This window comes from Schistocerca piceifrons, chromosome 7 (genome assembly GCF_021461385.2).
Source record: "Schistocerca piceifrons isolate TAMUIC-IGC-003096 chromosome 7, iqSchPice1.1, whole genome shotgun sequence".
Classification (NCBI taxonomy): domain Eukaryota; kingdom Metazoa; phylum Arthropoda; class Insecta; order Orthoptera; family Acrididae; genus Schistocerca; species Schistocerca piceifrons.
In genome coordinates this window covers 384971072-384988860 of record NC_060144.1, presented here as the reverse complement: position 1 = coordinate 384988860, position 17789 = coordinate 384971072, and positions in this window count along the sequence as shown.

The following is a 17789-nucleotide window of genomic DNA, read 5'->3' as shown; positions in this document are numbered from 1 at the left end:
TTGTTGTATTGCTATAAATTGAGTGCCGTTAGCGGCGTGTTTAAAAGGCTGTTTATTGCCGTACTGCTAGTTTCTGTAAGATACGAATAAAACATTTGTGAAAATCTCAAACCGACAGTAAACTACTAGAAATTTGGCCCCGTTTCCCAACTTGTGGTGTGGCTTGTAGTAACCGTAACCACAGTGTGTCAAAAATGATTTAAAAAATGATTTTCACAAGATATCGCTTGGCGCTAATGGTCGCAAATGACCCTGAACGGTAAAGAGGATGAGGTCTTCCGATGAGTCCTAAAAAAATTCCGTTAAAATTCTGTTACTCAATAAATCATACAACTTTGAACATTGTCGTCGCAACCAAACGAGTAAACCTCCAATTCTTCAAAGAATCGGACTCGCATGTATTAAACGCTCTCTAACTTCTGGTACGAAATGAGTGAATGTGTTAAATAGTTGGTGTTAAGCATGTAAGCAAGCAATTACATTTAAGGTTTGTTGAAAGTCACTACGTGCTCTCATTATCAAACACTGGATGAGTGTAGTGTGCATAATTTATTCTTCGTTTTAAGGAAAAGCTAGTTTTCCACGCATATCAATACTTATAACGTCAAATCTCCAGAACTTCGTACCGTACAATAACGTAATTTCACAGGTACATTCAATGGTATATGTGAAAACAGCCCAAAAAACGTGTTACGAATAGAGTTGATTGTTAGGACATAAAAAATTATAACGACGTGCATAATACGATAGTTTTACTGCATGAATAGAGAAAATGCAGTAAGCGACAAACTTTTTTTCTTTTCATCATTTTGTGTGTGTGCGCGAGAAAAGTCTTCTTATAGACTTGAAATTTTGTGTAAACTATCTAGCAAGTCACTAAATGCTCTCACTCTGAAATTCAGGAGGAATATGGCCTGGGATTTTCGTGCAGTGATTTACGAAACCTCGAGACATATACTTAGTTTCTAACTGTGAGACTAAACTGTGTTAAACCTTAAACTTAAAATAATGTCTCTTAATGAGCTGATTATGTTGGCATATTAAATTTTTAAATTCCGTCAATAATTATACGAAAGACTGAAAATAAATTTTTTGTTCCCTCTGGCAACCGTTAGATAGCCAAACTGCAACTACGACTGGGTGCCATGAATCGGGTTAGCCATTCCTGGGGATTACAAATCGCAATAACTGAAACTGGAACGATCACACAGAAAGTATGTCGCGAGGACGAACCAAAGACTGGGTTTTATTGGCAGAACACGTAGATGGTGCAACATATCTACCGAAGAGATGCCTACACTACCATTCTCTTCCGTAGTACTACAGCGCGATCTGGGATCCTCACGACGTAGGACAGAGGACATCTAAAATGTCCAAAGAAGTGCATTATCATTAAGTATAGAAGAGAGTGTTACGGAAATGATAAACGAATTTGGGCGACCATCATTAAAACAAAAAACCGTGTTTGTTACCTCGAGATTTTGTCGTTGAATTTCAATCACCAATTGTCTCCTCCAAAGTCATACTTATTTTTTGGCGCTACTAACATTGGGAGAAATGAGCATCATGGTAAAATAAGAGATCAAAGATCGCACCGAATGATTTAAGTGTTCGTTTTTTTGCCATGTGCTATTCGAGAGTGGAATTGTAGAGAAATTGTTTGATCTGTAGAGTACTGATGTAGATGTAGATCAGTTCCTCTCCAGTTTTAGCAACCGCGTTAAAAATTATCACAAGTACAATAGTTTCTGTATTTCTCTTTCCTTCCTGCAAGGAGCGTATTTCTTTTATTGCAACGGACTTGGCCGCGAACAGAAGTACGCCAACGCTAATGTTTGCAATTGTCTGGGGAACAAAGCGGGTCCTCCATCAGGCAGAAAGATGGCGGACCTAGTCGATAAAGCGAATAGCTGTAAATCTCGGCAGCCTCTTATCCTTGCCCAAAGGACCGGTTTTTCAGAGACCTGAGCACTAAATGCGCATAAGTCGCAAGTGCTCCGAGATTTACTGTGGATAGAAGTAATATTTTTTGATTTTTCTCCTCTAGCGTAATATCTAGCAGCACAAAAAAAAATGAAAGACCCTAAGAATAAGAACTGAAAATTACGTAATTTGTAGTTGAAATGGCTGCTGACAGCATCAGCCTTTTCATGTTCTCCGGTAAACTGAAGCCTCCACATCTACTGTTGAGTAGGCAATCACAGAATTGAACTCCAATGCGGCATTATGGTTTCCTTTATAACTCGCCTCTAATTCGCTGAATATAGACTGTAATTTCTTAAAATGATAATTTCTCAATCCATCAGTTTGTTATAAGAGGTCGATACTGAAGCATTACTCACTATGAGAAGTAGTATATTCTGGCGTCAATGACGATTCAATCGGTGAAATTCTAAACTTTAGTCGAAACCATGAGTCTGGGTAAGATTTGAAAATGTTTCTCGATGCGGCAGACTGTAAGGTAATTAGTTGATGAAGCGTTGAGGAAAACAGTTCAAATAGAGCCTGTTAAGTAAGAGCGTGGTTCGAGTTACCCACAGACGGTAAAAGATATCGCATTAGTTCTTTCACAGCTAAATAGATGGAACTTTTGCCCTTCATTCAACGTCGATAAAGCATTAGTTTATTTTGAATTCTTGACCGAAATAGACAAGAAGAGACATGAGTGCAGCTTATGCGTCACGTTTATCAAATATGTTTGATTCCGAGTACCAAACGTTGGATCAACGAGAAAAATGAAGACTGGATACTGCAGGAGGTCAACGATCTGTAGCACCGCAGCAGGCTTTGCAGCGACTGGTAAAAGGAGAAAGGTGTGCAGGTACTGGATTGGCCCTCTCAGTTACGTGACGTTTATGCTATTGAAAATGCGTGGTCTTACGTCAAAAGGATGGAAAGAAAGATCTTCACTTTGAGACAGCTTTCAATGCATATTAGACACATTTGGAGATCTCGTCCATGTGAATACGCGGAAAACTTGGTTTCAAGCGTGCGTGGGAGATATCAAGCAATTATCGACATAGCGGGAAAGTGGACGTGTTATTAACTGTATCTGCATTTTTCTTTTGTTCGTATATGATGTATGTATATGTTTTAGTTTGTTGTCAAATACATTTTTCTACTGATTAACCCACCCACGATCTTGCTTGATAGATACTCTACTGCACGTTCAGTATTAGCGCAGCTGAAATATTTATAGAAATTTCATTGTGGAATCTTAGTACGCTTGATTAGTGATTAAATGTATTTTTCGAAGAACACAGACTACATTTTAATTACGATTTTCTTAGTGAGTCGTCGTGACTGTGAATTTAATGTAGTATGAGTTCAGACAAAAAGAGAAGAGAGGCTTCTGAAATGTGGTGCTGCAAAAGGCTGCTGCTGATGACCAGACGAATAAATTGAGTAACTAATGAGGAAGTACTGAACAGTGAAGAAAAAAGAAATTTACAGAACAACTCGATTAAAAGAAGGGATCCTGAGAAAGCAGTCAATTCCGTACTGGAGGGAAGTGTAGGGATAAAAACAGTAGAGGAAGACGTAGGCATGAATACAGCAGAGGTTTCTTTTGGGTGTGCTTTGCAGTATTTATTCAGAGATGAAGAGGCCTAGACTATTTTGGAGAGCTGCGTAAAACCAGCCTGCAGACTGAAGACAACAACAACAACAACAACAACGAGGTGTTTGAAGACAAATGATTCAAATGGCTCTGAGCACTATGCGACTTAACTTCTGAGGTCATCAGTCGCCTAGAACTTAGAACTAATTAAACCTAACTAACCTATAGACATCACACACATCCATGCTCGAGGCAGGATTCGAACCTGCGACCGTAGCGGTTGCTCGGCTCCAGACTGTAGCGCCTAGAACCGCACGGCCACTCCGGCCGGCGTTCGAAGACAACACTCTGTACTTATATGTAGTTTGGTTACATGTGTCGTCAAAGTTTATCGACCACTTTAAGATGGAAATGAGGTTTACACTCGGTTCATTTACGCAACAAGGTTTAAAATCACTCGTGACTCTCGTTGCGTCCTTCTCTGATGTTAAGGTCAGTCTTGTGACTTGTTGTTTCTGTGCGTTAACGCCAAAAAACAAATTCAAAAACGTGGGACTCTATCTCTGGGGTTTTCCCGTCACTTATTCACAGTTTCACATCTTTGAAATATTTTGTGTGTGAGAATGAATTTGCAGAGCGCTTCGAATTCCACGTTTGCCTGTAGGGGCCATCTGTTACCAAATGAGCAAAACCGTTCACAGAATACAGGAATGGAAGAAAAAAATATCCGCCTCCGCTTAGTGTGGTGTTCTCATGTTGAGCCTTGATGGCTGTACGAACAAGGCTCATACGAGTTGTTATTCCTTTCTCCACTGAAAATAAAACGCCAGCCGGTGTGGCCGAGCGGTTCTAGGCGATTCAGTCTGGAACCGCGCGATCACTACGGTCGAAGGTTCGAATCCTGCCTCGGGCATGGATGTGTGTGATGTCCTTAGGTTAGTTAGGTTTAAGTAGTTCTAAGTTCTAGAGGACTGATGATCTCAGATGTTAATTCCCATAGTGCTCAGAGCCATTTTGAAAATAAAACACACTTCTTTATGAGCCCTATGCGAAAGCGGAAAACCCATAATGGAACTAGTATAAACAGTAATACGGCAGCTTATTGAAATGAATTGTGGCACAGCCTTAACCAGCGGACGCAATTATTTAGCTGTCAGCAGCATGATACGTAAGTGACTTCGCGTCATGTCATGATACGTCAGTCAAAACGTATTGAGCATGATGGAATACCTCCTATCCTTGTTTCTACGATGTCATGACATTTAGCCTTCAGATCTACCAGCCTATTGCCAAATTTTCCATCTGTAACCCAGAGAGAAACCAAGCAAATTCTTTCCTGGTTCCAAAAGATAAAGAGAAAACCGAGACACTTACATAATGGACGACTAGGCAAGGTCCAAGCAGAGGTGGTTTGCCATTGCCTTCCTCCGACAGTAATGGGGATGAATGATGATGATGATGAAGACGACACAACAACACCCAGTCATCTCGAGGCAGGGAAAACCCCCGACCCAGCCGGGAATCGAACCCGGGACCACGTGCGCGGGAAGCGAGAACGCTATCGCAAGACCACGAGCTGCAGTCAAGTTGATTTAAAGTTATTAGTAATAGGGGCTGAACGATATTAGTGTTTGAAACCCCCCTTTGGCAATAACGTGGTACAGGAGGGTGACTTTTTGAACAGGTCAGACTTGAAAGCAGGATTCTATTGTTGAAAGGCGGCTAATTATGTCACATACCATTTGTTTTAACAACATGCTTACACAGGCATGCATTGATCTTAATATACTTAAAACAACCCACTGCGGTTTCGTAAAGTAAATATTTACAATCGAGCGAGACAATGGTAAAATAATTAAAATACCCTTACTTAGTTCTCCTGACAAGGCTCTTAAATTTCATTAATACATTAAACAAATACAGCGTTGTATTTTCTGCCCCAAACAGATGTTCCAAACATCAGTTTAAATACAAGGGCTAACGACACAGACCGTATAACCAATACTAGCTTTAGTCACAAAATTCACAATGAAATTTAACAGGGAACAGGGAATTAAAATGAGCTGTCACAATAAACAAATTTGATTGCTTAACTACAGTAGGACAATTTTAAATACTTATAACCAATAACATAAAGCTGTTCATATACAGTGGCCGAGCGGTTCTCGGCGCTCCAGTCCGGAACCGCGCTGCTGCTACGGTCGCAGGTTCGAATCCTGCCTCGGGCATGGATGTGTGTGATATGTTTAGGTTAGTTAGGTTTAAGTACTTCTAAGTCTAGGGGACTGATGACCTCAGATGTTAAGTCCCATAGTGCTTAGATCCATTTGAACCATTTTGTTCACATACACGGTGTCCCATTTGTCCTGACCGTCCGAAGTAACAGATTGTCCAGATGCAAATTAAAAAATGTTTCAAGCAAATGTTCTTTAGCCGTCAGGGAAACATCAGTCAGCATAATTTCCTTCGTTCTAGCTTTGTTTTTTACAAAGGTATGAGCAGCGGTTTGACTTTTTTAAATGGCACCCTGTATTTTTTATTTGGTAATTCATTTCCTCTCCTAAAGAACTATTAAAATGTATCAAAGTGTACCATTCATTGAAACACAATGTTATTAATTACATAACACAACATTGACGTTGACGCTCCCAGCGCTTAGTGCAGGTACTCGGGGTAGTGGAGCACATCCACGTGCTGACTGACGTTGACAGAGGACAAATGTAAACGTAAGTAGAATGCACGCCCGTCTTTCCGTCAACCATCCTCAGTTGAAGAGTTGCGTGAGTAGAATGTACATGAACGAAGAGAAGGCAGAAATGCTACTCATCTATGGGAAATTTAAGTTAGCAGAACAGTAATTGCAATACTGTTTTCATATTACGGTATATTGGTAATTTTCACTTATGGACCGTCTGACAGCAACTGAATAAAACACAATTTTAGTGCCATACGCGTTTCGCCTTTATTTTCTGCAAGGCATCATCAGTGGCCTGGAATATGTACATATGTTAGCTATTTTATTTACATTTTTGTCACTGTGCATATAGGTTATAAACAGTTCTGGTGGTTGGTATTTCCTATTAAGTGGTAATGTTTTGAACTGTACTTACAGGTTGTGTAGAAAGTTTCTTACATATTACGCTCCTGTTGCATTTTTGGTGTTGTTCTTCTTCCTATGAGCGCCAATTTGCTGTTTTTTCCGCATTCCACAGCACTATGCACTGAATGCTTGTTTTAATGCAATGTTTTGGTTTCTGTTGCCGACTGTCAAATGTTTTTGCCAAAGATCGAATATTACTGCCAAACTTATGAGTGTAACTATTGAAGTATCTGTGGTCTGTTCGTGTATGCATTTGTGTGTGTGTGTGTGTGTGTGTGTGTGTGTGTGTGTGTGTGTGTGTGTGTGTCTGCGTTTTGGTGTTATATATATATATATATATATATATATATATATATATATATATATATATATATATATATATATTTTTATGTTATCATTTCCTTTATTAAGTGTAGTAGGGAGCCTGTGCTGATGTGTGTTTGTTCATTTATCACATGTTTGTTTTCTGCTATGGCTTTCTGGACGTGGAAGTTTTCTTGCATTTGTATAAGATGTTTGTCATGGTTGCTTATTCTCATTATTTTCATTTCTTGTTCCATGTTTGTAGGATGATGGTTGTAGTGTTTTAAATGCTCTGCAAATGTGGAATGGTTTGTTTCATACTTCCAACATCTGATATGTTCTTTGTATCTTGTTTCAAAATTCCTGCATGTCATGCCTATGTATACTGCATCACAACTTTGACATTCAAGTTTATATATTCCTGATTGTTGGAATTTGTCCCTCTTGGTAGCTGGCTGGCTTAGATGTGATTGAAGGGTTTGCCCAGGCTTATATGCTATTTTGAAGCCCTGTCTCTTTAGGATGTTTGCAACTCTGTGTGTTAGTTTATGTGTGTAGGTCATGGTGTACCATCTGGTTCTTTTCTGTGTGGTGTTGTCATTGTGTGTCTTTGTTGAGTGTGTTTGTAAGTTTTCAGCTTGTGAGTTCTTTTGTATTGTGGAAATGTTGTGTTTTTATTTGTGTTTTTATTTTTTGATTGAGCCTGTGTACCACATGTGTGTCATACCCGTTGTTCCTAGCTATTTGTATGATAGTGTTCATTTCTTGTTCATTGTTTCTCTTGCTGAGTGGGATTCTGTTTAATCTATGTAACATGTGTCTTAGTGCTGCAAGTTTCTGGTTTTGGGGGTGGTTGGATGTGGAATGTATTATTGTGTCCGTGGCTGTTGGTTTTCTAAAGATGTTAAATGTATGTTTTCCATTTTCTTTTTTAATTGTAATGTCAAGAAAATTTATTTGATTTTCTTTTTCTTTTTCAAGTGTGAATTTTATGTTCTTATGTGCTTTGTTTATTTCTGAATGGAGTTCATCTATTTTTTCACTTGGCTCGTCTACCAGACAAATAATGTCGTCCACGTATCTGTACCAATATATGATTTTGAAACTTTCATTTGTGGTTATCTTATCAAATATCTGATTTTCAAGGTGACACATCCATGCCCGAGGCAGGATTCGAACCTGCGACCGTAGCGGTCACGCGGTTCCAGACTGAAGCGCCTTTAACCGCACGGCCACACCCGCCGGCGGGACTTAACATCTGAGGTCATCAATCCCCCAGAACTTAGAACTTCTTAAACCTAACCAACCTAAGGACATCACACACATTCATTCCCGAGGCAGGATACGAACCTGCGACCGTAGCGGTCGCGCGGTTCCAGACTGAAGCGCCTAGAACCGCTCGGCCACAGCGGCCGGCTTATGTGGTATCAAGCGATGGATGTCCAGCACGTAATACCTTGCGTGCATATGTTCTGAAGCGAAGGTATCGTGCCAGATGGATTGGTCGAGGAGGAACAGTTACTTGGCCTGCTAGGTCTCCTGATTTAAATCCTATGGATTTTCTTCTTTGTGGGGTGTATTAAAGACGTTGTCTATCGCGATATTCCAACAACTCCAGAGGACATGCTGGAACGTATCGTGCTTGCTTGTAATTCTCTTTAGCAGGCAACACTGGAAGAAGTAAATAATTCTTTCATTCAACGAGTGCACCATTGTATCGGCGTCCAGGGTTATCACTTTGAGCACCTGCGAATGATCTACTCCTAGGCTATGGTACAGGAGAGTCAAAGTCAATTTTGTGTTATGTTTTTGCTTGGTTTTCATTAGTTTTCTGACAACTCCAGCAAGTGGACGAGTTTGTGATGCCGGGATCAAAGTCAGTGTTGTGTTATGTAACTAATAACGTTGTGTTTCAGTGAATTGTACACTAAGATACATTTTTGAATAGGTCTTTAGTAGAGAAAATGAATTACCGAATAAAAAATACAGGGTGCTATTTAAAAAAGTCATACCGGTGTTCATATCTTTGTAAAAGAAAACAAAGCTACAACGAAGGCAATCATACTGATTGATGTCCCCCTGACGGCTAAAGAACATTTGCTTGAAACATTTTGCAATTTGCGTCTGGACAAACAGCTATTTAGGGTGGTCAAGATAAATGGGACGCCCTGTATAAAGGCGAATACAGTAGTCCATTTTTTTAACTTAATTTACACTTAGCAGGTATCTCAATATCCGGAAATCTCTCTTACTTGTTGACAGTCGTTTAGCAAGCCCAGTCAGTTACCAGTTTAATAGATAAATCTGTCCTTGAAGGATAGCACCGGTAACTTAGACCTCGGCTTCGCTGGCCAGTAGAACCACTCTGTCAAAAAATATCCCTAAAGTCAATACCTTCAGTTACTTAAGTCACAAGCACGTGATGAAACTCTAAAACTGAGAACTCAACTCATTCGTATGTCAAACATATCTCTCAACTGAGTGTGGAAAACGGTCACATGATATCATGAAACACTTAAACTAGAAAAACGTGATATTTCTTCTCCCTCCTGGCATCCACTTGTACAATAGTGTTGAGGAGCAGCCCTGGAGCTGAATCAACACGACCACTCCTTCACGGCCGCTGTATTGCACATCACCAAATGAAGCGAAACCAGCCCACTCCTTCACAGTCTGCCGTTAAACCAGTGTTACATCAAACCTCTAGAACAAATCTTTACAACAGAAAAATTTCAAATTTATAATATGCCAACTGAGGATCCTCCGAATGTTGTGCGGCCAGCGTCTAGGCATGCAAACTTGCTAAGGTGAGAGCAACGCTGCAAAACGTCAGTTAGGAATGAAATGTCGACAACATCTTCCATAAATTGGAAATCACAAGGCGGCGACGTGACATGTGTTTACCTAACTGTCTTAACTAAAGCCACGTTCGTTGAAGAACAGGGTTCGCGTCCTCAACAGACTAGATAATTCTATCAAATGGGGCGATGTTCAAGAGTCAAAACCAGCCACGATTAAAAAACGGCACATCTGCTCACCAGAAAAGAAAGTTCAAACACCAATTCAGTCACAGCAGCTCGCGTTGTACCTTCTTCAGACAGCAACATTTCCACCGGCTGGCCGGCCGGGGTGGCCGAGCGGTTCTAGGCGCTACAGTCTGGAACCGCGCGACCGCTACGGTCATGGATGTGTGTGATGTCCTTAGGTTAGTTAGGTTTAAGTAGTTCTAAGTTCTAGGGGACTGATGACCTCAGGAGTTAAGTCCCATAGAGCTGAGAGCCATCTTTTTCCACCTGCTGGCCCATCAGTCGTGCATACTCTGTTGCGCCTCGCACTGTACAGGTGTCTCCTTTACAACTGTCACGCTGTTGGCCGTCCATATCGTTCTCTATCGGCGCCCTCTGTCCTTCACTCCTAGACCTCCAAGAGAGACCACAACGATTCCACTGCTTAAAAGCCTGCCGCTGGCGTACCTGCTCTGGGCCGTGCGCATATTCTTTGGACCTATGATACGGTGGCAGCAAAATCGATCAGAGGGTATCAGTGTTGATCATAGGCTTTTATTGGGAGGTGTTCCGCCATTTGTTTGGAACAACAAGGAAAATTGTGGGAAACTAAACTCATAATGACTGCTTCACGTAACTACGAAGTCCAATTAATGACTGTTTTCTAAACGCTGTTGATTTACTAACAGCAAAAACAGTGGTATGAAACTTACGTATCTCTACAGATAATAGAAAGACTTTGTCGAGACAGAAAGTTGTGGGTTGAACTTTGAAACAGTCATAGCATATGTGTTTTCAGTTGATGAGTGAGGATGTCAGTACATATGCCGATGAGTACTGCACTTCTTTCTGAACTTTAGGGAAGGACATTCTTCCCACTCACTGATTGTTTCTGTTCCTTCTGTTCACTGAACTGATGCAGCTGGCCCGCATCTCGTGGTCGTGCGGTAGCGTTCTCGCTTCCCACGCCTGGGTTCCCGGGTTCGATTCCCGGCGGGGTCAGGGATTTTCTCTGCCTCGTGATGGCTGGGTGTTGTGTGCTGTCCTTAGGTTAGTTAGGTTTAAGTGGTTCTAGGGGACTGATTACCATAGATGTTAAGTCCCATAGTGCTCAGAGCCATTTTTTTATGCAGCTTTTCTTTTCCACGTGATGCCAAAGGAACAAACTTACGTAGAATGAATGCACTGCGATTCCAGTGCAAGAATTTACTGATCCTTAACTGCTGAAGTTACATTAGATGCATCCATATCCCTCCATAACATTTCTCTCCTCTTTGCACCACATCTTTTTTGGCTAGATTCAAGTACTTACAAGGGAACCTCCCCATCGCACCCCCCGCAGATTTAGTTATAAGTTGGCACAGTGGATAGGCCTTGAAAAACTGAACGCAGGTCAATCGAGAAAACAGGAAGAAGTTGTTTGGAACTATGAAAAAACAAGCAAAATATACAAACTGAGTAGTCCATGCGCAAGATAGGTAACATCTAGGACATACAAACTCAGGAGCGCCGTGGTCCCGTGGTTAGCGTGAGCAACTGTGGAACGAGAGGTCCTTGGTTCAAGTATTCCCTCGAGTGAAGATTTTCATTTTTTATTTTCAGACAATTATCAAAGTTCAGGCACTCACACATAATCAACTTCGCTTTCCAAAGTTCCAGGACATGTTCAGATTTGCTTGGACATATGCAGGATTTGACGGTCTACAGACGGAAAAATTTGAAAACGTTAAAAACATGTTTTGACAGAGCACAGGGAAAACTGTGCGACTGTGAAACTGTTGCATTCATTTGTTGCAGTTTATGTGACAAACTTGTTTTCATCATTTTTTTGGGGGTGATTATCACATCCACAAGAAAACCTAAATCAGGCCAGGTAGAGGCATTTTTTTACCCATTCGCCAAGTGTACAAGTTAGGTGGGTCAACATATTCCTGTCATGTGACGCACTTGCCGTCACCAGTGTCGTATAGAATATATCAGACGTGTTATCATGTGGAAGAATCAATTGACCTATGACCTTGCGATCGAATGTTTTCGGTTCCCATTGGAGAGGCACGTCCTTTCGTCTACTAATCGCACGGCTTTGCGGCGCAGTTGCAAAACACAGACACTAAACTTATTACAGTGAACAGAGACGTCAATGAACAAAGGGACAGGTCATAACTTGGCGAAAATAAAGAAAGTAAACTTTTCACTCGAGGGAAGACTTGAACCAAGGACCTCTCGTTCCACAGCTGCTCACGCTAACCACGGGACAACGACACTCCTGAGCTCACATTATCCTTGATGTTGCGTATCTTGCGCATGGACTACTCAGTTTGTATATTTTGCTTATATTTTTCATAGTTCCACACAACTTCTTCCTGTTTTCTCGATTGATCTGTGTTCAGTTTTTCAAGTCCTATCCACTGTGCCAACTTATAACTAAATCTGAGGGGGGTGCGATGGGGAGGTTCCCTTGTTAGAGGAACAGTTGGCGTTATGAGCATCATCCGATGCCTTGTAAGTAACAAAGGCGTCGACACACACAAGAAGTGATATTGCATCTCTTCCAGCTTTTCAGTGATACATTATCAGTCTAGGATGTATGTGTTACTCTTTGCATAAATTAGATTAAGTAGTGTATAAGCCTAGGGACCGATGACCTCAGCAGTTCGGTTCCATGGGAACTTACCACCACCACAACACAAAACAAAGAGAAAAACTGATATTGGAAATTACAATCAGAACTGGGGGCTCTCTCCGTTACTGTTCAGCGAGATGCTTGAGAAGGTAATAAAAGAGTGGTGCAAGCTAAAATGTACCGTTACATTAGCTGTCGATTACACATAAGGCAGCCCGCCCGGATAACCGTGCGGTCTGACGCACGGATTTCCGGTCTGGGAAGGAGCGTCTGGTCCCCGGCACGAATCCGTCCGGCGGACTTGTGTCGAGGTCCGGTGAGCCGGCCAGTCTGTGGATGGATTTTAGGTGGTTTTCCAGCTCCCTCAGCGGATGCGGGCTGGTTCCCCTTATTCCGCCTCAGCTACACTATGTCGGCGATTGCTGCGCAAACAAATTCTCCATGTACACGTACACCACCACCATTACTCTACCACGGAAACATAGGGGCTACTCACGTCTGGTGTGAGACACATCCTGGAAGGGGGGGGGGGGGGGGGAGGAGGTGTCCACCCGGGGCCGAACCGCACAATAACCCTCAAAGAGTGATTCGGTGTGTGGCGGTCGGGTGGGGGGGGTTAAGTGGACTGCAGTAGTCGTCTTGGGGTTGTGGACCAATGCGACTGCGGCGGGGACGGAGCCTCTCCGTTGTTTCTAGGCCCTCAGTTAATATACAATAGAATACAATAGACATAAGGCAGAGGAAAATTAGAGATAGATTATGCTGCTTTTCTGGAAGGTCTTGCAATCCTGGTGCAGGACATTACAACAACGTAAAGTTCGAACATTTAAAATAAATTGCAGAAAGAATAGGTTTGCAGATTTAAATCGAAAATATAAAATATATAAGCTCAAGAAACAAGTATGGAGATACATGGAAATAAAAAAAGTGGAAAGATCAATGGAGCTCAATAATTTCAGTACCTCGGTGAAATAATATAGGAAAACGAAATAAAAAAGATTGCTAATGAAGTCAGATGCAAGAAGAAGGAAACGGCATACCATCTCGCAACAAAAACTCCATTTCTGAACGCACGTAACAAACATTGCAATCATCAGTAAGTCTCCGTGCTTCAGAAAGACTAATTTTGAACAGGAAATTACTGATAAAATACACGAAAAAAAGAAAGCGAATCACTGTAAGAACAATTCTGAGAGCAAAATGCAAAGGAAATTAATTCAGGCTATGAAATACTGGACAGATCAAATGGTACACCCTCATAGTGACGGAAGAAAAAATGGTTCAAATGGCTCTGAGCACTATAGGACTCAACTGCTGAGATCATAAGTCCCCTAGAACTTAGAACTACTTAAACCTAACTAACCTAAGGACATCAATCACATCAGGCAGGATTCGAACCTGCGACCGTAGCGGTCGCACGATTCCAGACTGTAGCGCCTAGAACCGCTCGGCCACTTCAGCCGGCAGTGACGGAAGAAACATGCTAAAGGTTTACAGCCGTATCAACAGACTAACACCACGTAAGCATACGAAGACAAGTAGCGCAATATCATGAAAACAACAGCAAAGCGAAAAACAGAGACCATGAAATGGTTTAAAACCGACTTAAAATCGACCGGAATAATAGACAAAGACATGCAGAAGCTGAAATTGTTTTTAGATTTCAAGGACAGTAATAGTAATTTGACCAGGAGGAAGTAACGAAGGACTTGGTCTGAAGAGAGAAAATAAGCTCGTTGGAAAAGAGTTTAAGAAACAATGAAACAGAGGAAGGTTACCAACGTTCTTAAATATTTTAGCCATACCTAATGGAGCCTTTCGTATAATGACAGTAATAATTCTCCGACATGCACCCACTGAAACATAAGAAGTTGCATGACTCTGCGGTTGAATAAGCCTCAATGATAGCTGCGAGAACAGCAGTGCTGCGCAAAAGCGGTCGGCTCCCCTCCTGTTACGGAGTTCCTGGTCGTACCACAACCATAAACAACGGCAGATTTGGTAACAGCGAGGCCGGGTCGTATAGTCGTCATGTTTGACGGGCACATAAATCCTGAGGCAAGGCCAGGATGGATTTCACGGCACACAGCGGCGGGCGAACGCCATTCGCATCCGCCGCACGCGTAACCAAGATGACGAACAACAAAACGCGCAGATATCCTCGCGTCTCTCGCTTTATCATTCGACTGCTGTTCCACAGCGTAAATCTCGTACGCGTCCCAGATACGGCGGAAGCGAGGCTTGAAAACCTTTCCTTTGTTTGCCTTAACTGCATAGGCGGGTCAACTGAGGTCTGTGCGATGGGTCGAAACATCACAGGATAATAACCACATACCAAGGGCCCTGCCTGACACACGCTCGGATGGAAAATAATAACAGATAAAAGGGAATTATTTCGTTTCTTTGCTACTGTTGAACAAGAAAGGAAGTTGCGGAAATATTGCACAAATGTAATTGAAAAGACAAATTTGTATCATGAAAAATATGAGCATTTGATTAACATCACTTTCAGTTGTAAAAGTAAAGATTTGTCACACCTGCCAAAAAATTTTGTGAGAGCAATTATCAACTTAATTAGCAGCGAAATAGAGCTATGGAGTTCGTAAAGAATATCTCATTGTGCTCGTTCAGTTGATAAAATTCACAATGTAGGTTACAAAATCCTTACATAGGATAACGACCATGTTGAAAAAATCAATTTTCAGTCTGTATCGCAGTTTATTGAATCACCTGATACAGAAACGTTTCGACTAACGTAATAAGCAAAATAATTATAACACATATAATGTTTCGTGTTGCGATTAGTATTTAGACGTTCCACGAATAAGTTCACTCAAAGTACTAATACTGACATAAAACATTGTATATATTATACATACCTCTGATTCTGATTATGGTATTTCTCGAAACACATTAACTGTATAAGGTGGCTCGATAAATTGTTGTCCACAATTACTATTAATTACAAGCTGAGAATTCAAAAAATGTGTGGGATTCTAAAGTACGGTTTTTTCTCCGTTCTCTGAACAATGTATTAAAAGTGCAGACAGCAAAATGTTCGAATACAGATTTAGATGTTAGGAATTCTTAGTATTTGTCCGGACTTTAGCCTTATATGGAAGTGGAGAGCAGACTATAAGCATTACGGACAAGAAGAAAATAGAGGTTGAGAGAATAGCGATTAGTTTGGTATATAAAATAACCAGTGAACAAGTTCTGAATTTACTATGGAAGAAAAAGCTTCATGATAAATGTGTGTGAGTTCCTACGGGACCAAAATGATGAGGTCATCGGTTCCAAAGCTTCATGATACAACTTGACTAAAAGAAGGGGTAGGTTGACAGGAAAATGTCGTAACACATCAAGGAATAGTTGATTTGCTAATAGAGGGAAGCGTGGTGGGCAAAAATCGGTAGTAGGTTCTCTAAGATGGCAAGAACTAGGCCCCTTACATGAAGTCATTAAAGATAACGAAACTCACGTTGAGTGAACAGTAGGGCTGAACAAAAATGACTGACAAGGCACACTGCATCTTGTAGAGGGTATAGTATGGATGTATTTGAATAATTAACGTCGGGTGATGGTTTTAAAGTAATTCACGTGACACGAAAACTTTGTGGAAATGCGTCGATTTACTGGAGGCTAGTTTATCCCAAGGAAGTATTCAGAGTTGACTGCAGCCGAGCTGAGGAGTGGCGAAGGGAAGCGACAACAGGCAGCTTAGGACGCCTCAAATTGTGAGAAAGCGGTAATGGGGTGCAGCCTCCAGTTGCCTTAAGATGAGTGACAGTGAGAGGGGGGTGGTTAACCCCATGCTGGTGTACCAGAAAGCAGACGGAGAACTTGTATGCCTGTTGATAAATGTCCATCGTCCCGATTTCAGTGAAACATATGAGAAAGCCGCGCAAAGCTACAGTGGAGCGGTCAACAGAGGCCAAAATATGCGTGTTCATGACTATAGCAACTTCACACTGAATTCACAGTCTGCAGATTCTGAAGTAAATCAGGTGAAGAGCGACAGAATGAAATACGCTGGTCTCCGATGGGAACGTAGGACCAAGGAATTTGAAGTACTCTCCTGGGAGTCAGAATTCTGGAAAAATTGGTGTTTTGTGCAGACGCTAACCTTGATAGGTGGCCTGGGAGGAGCTAAATAGCAGAAATTGAGAGGAAGGGAAATTTTGTGGGAATTTGTTCACTTCCCAGAGCACGCATTGGTCGGCACTGAGAAGCGACGCATAATTAACGTGACTTGCGCTGCAATTGGCATAAGTGATTTTGCTGGGGGGGGGGGGGGGGGGGGAAACCGAGGCAAAGAGCGGACTGGCAGAAGTCTCCATAGAGGTCTTCCGTTTCTAGCTTGCCTAGAGTGTGGACATGGCGTTTTTTACTCAGCTTGCCTGAGAGAGAGCGAGCAGCTCTGCAGTTTAGGACTTAGCAAACGGAACGATTGAGCTTGGAGATAGAAAGTTTTCGTTCAGCTATGTACTGAGCAAGGTAGCTAGGAGTGAATAGATGGGTGCAGCCTTGCAGCACCACAAGGTCGGCCGACGTCCGCACAACGACGACGCCCCGCCACACTGAATTCGGTGATATTGCGCCCGCTCCGGCTTGAGTTAGGCCACTGATTAATTTGTTGGATCATGTCGGCAAAGTTTCCACGAGGGTTTCATGGGCCGTGTATTGTAGAATTCTTCACGCACTTCGCATTACACCTAGGTCAGTCGATAGGAATTACTTTTGATTGATCGCGCTTTACTCCACACAAACGCAATTTATTACCACTGCCTGTTAGGAGAGTCATGTAATGTGATGATTGAAGGTCGTGAGTTAAAATAAATTGGTGCTAATCGACTGCATCTGTTTTAAATCGAGTAGTTGAAATCCCAAGTCACTTTCTTAATTAATTTTATGTTCAACATTTGCATCTGGTGTTCAACAGCTGAATATAACATCAATGTGCACCCCTTTTTAATTAAAAGGGATCAATTCTGCATCAATTAATGTTAACACTGCCACCGCAGTTCAATCAGGAGTCACAGGGCCTTATTACTTTCTTTGTGTTATCCGACATTGCAGCAGTTTTGCACTCTCTGTTGATCTGTTAGTCAATTACCTAGGGTGAACATACGCCAAAACCAGATAAGTGACAGGTGGGGTGTTACAGTTCAAATGGATATAGCTGGCAACAGCGCAGCA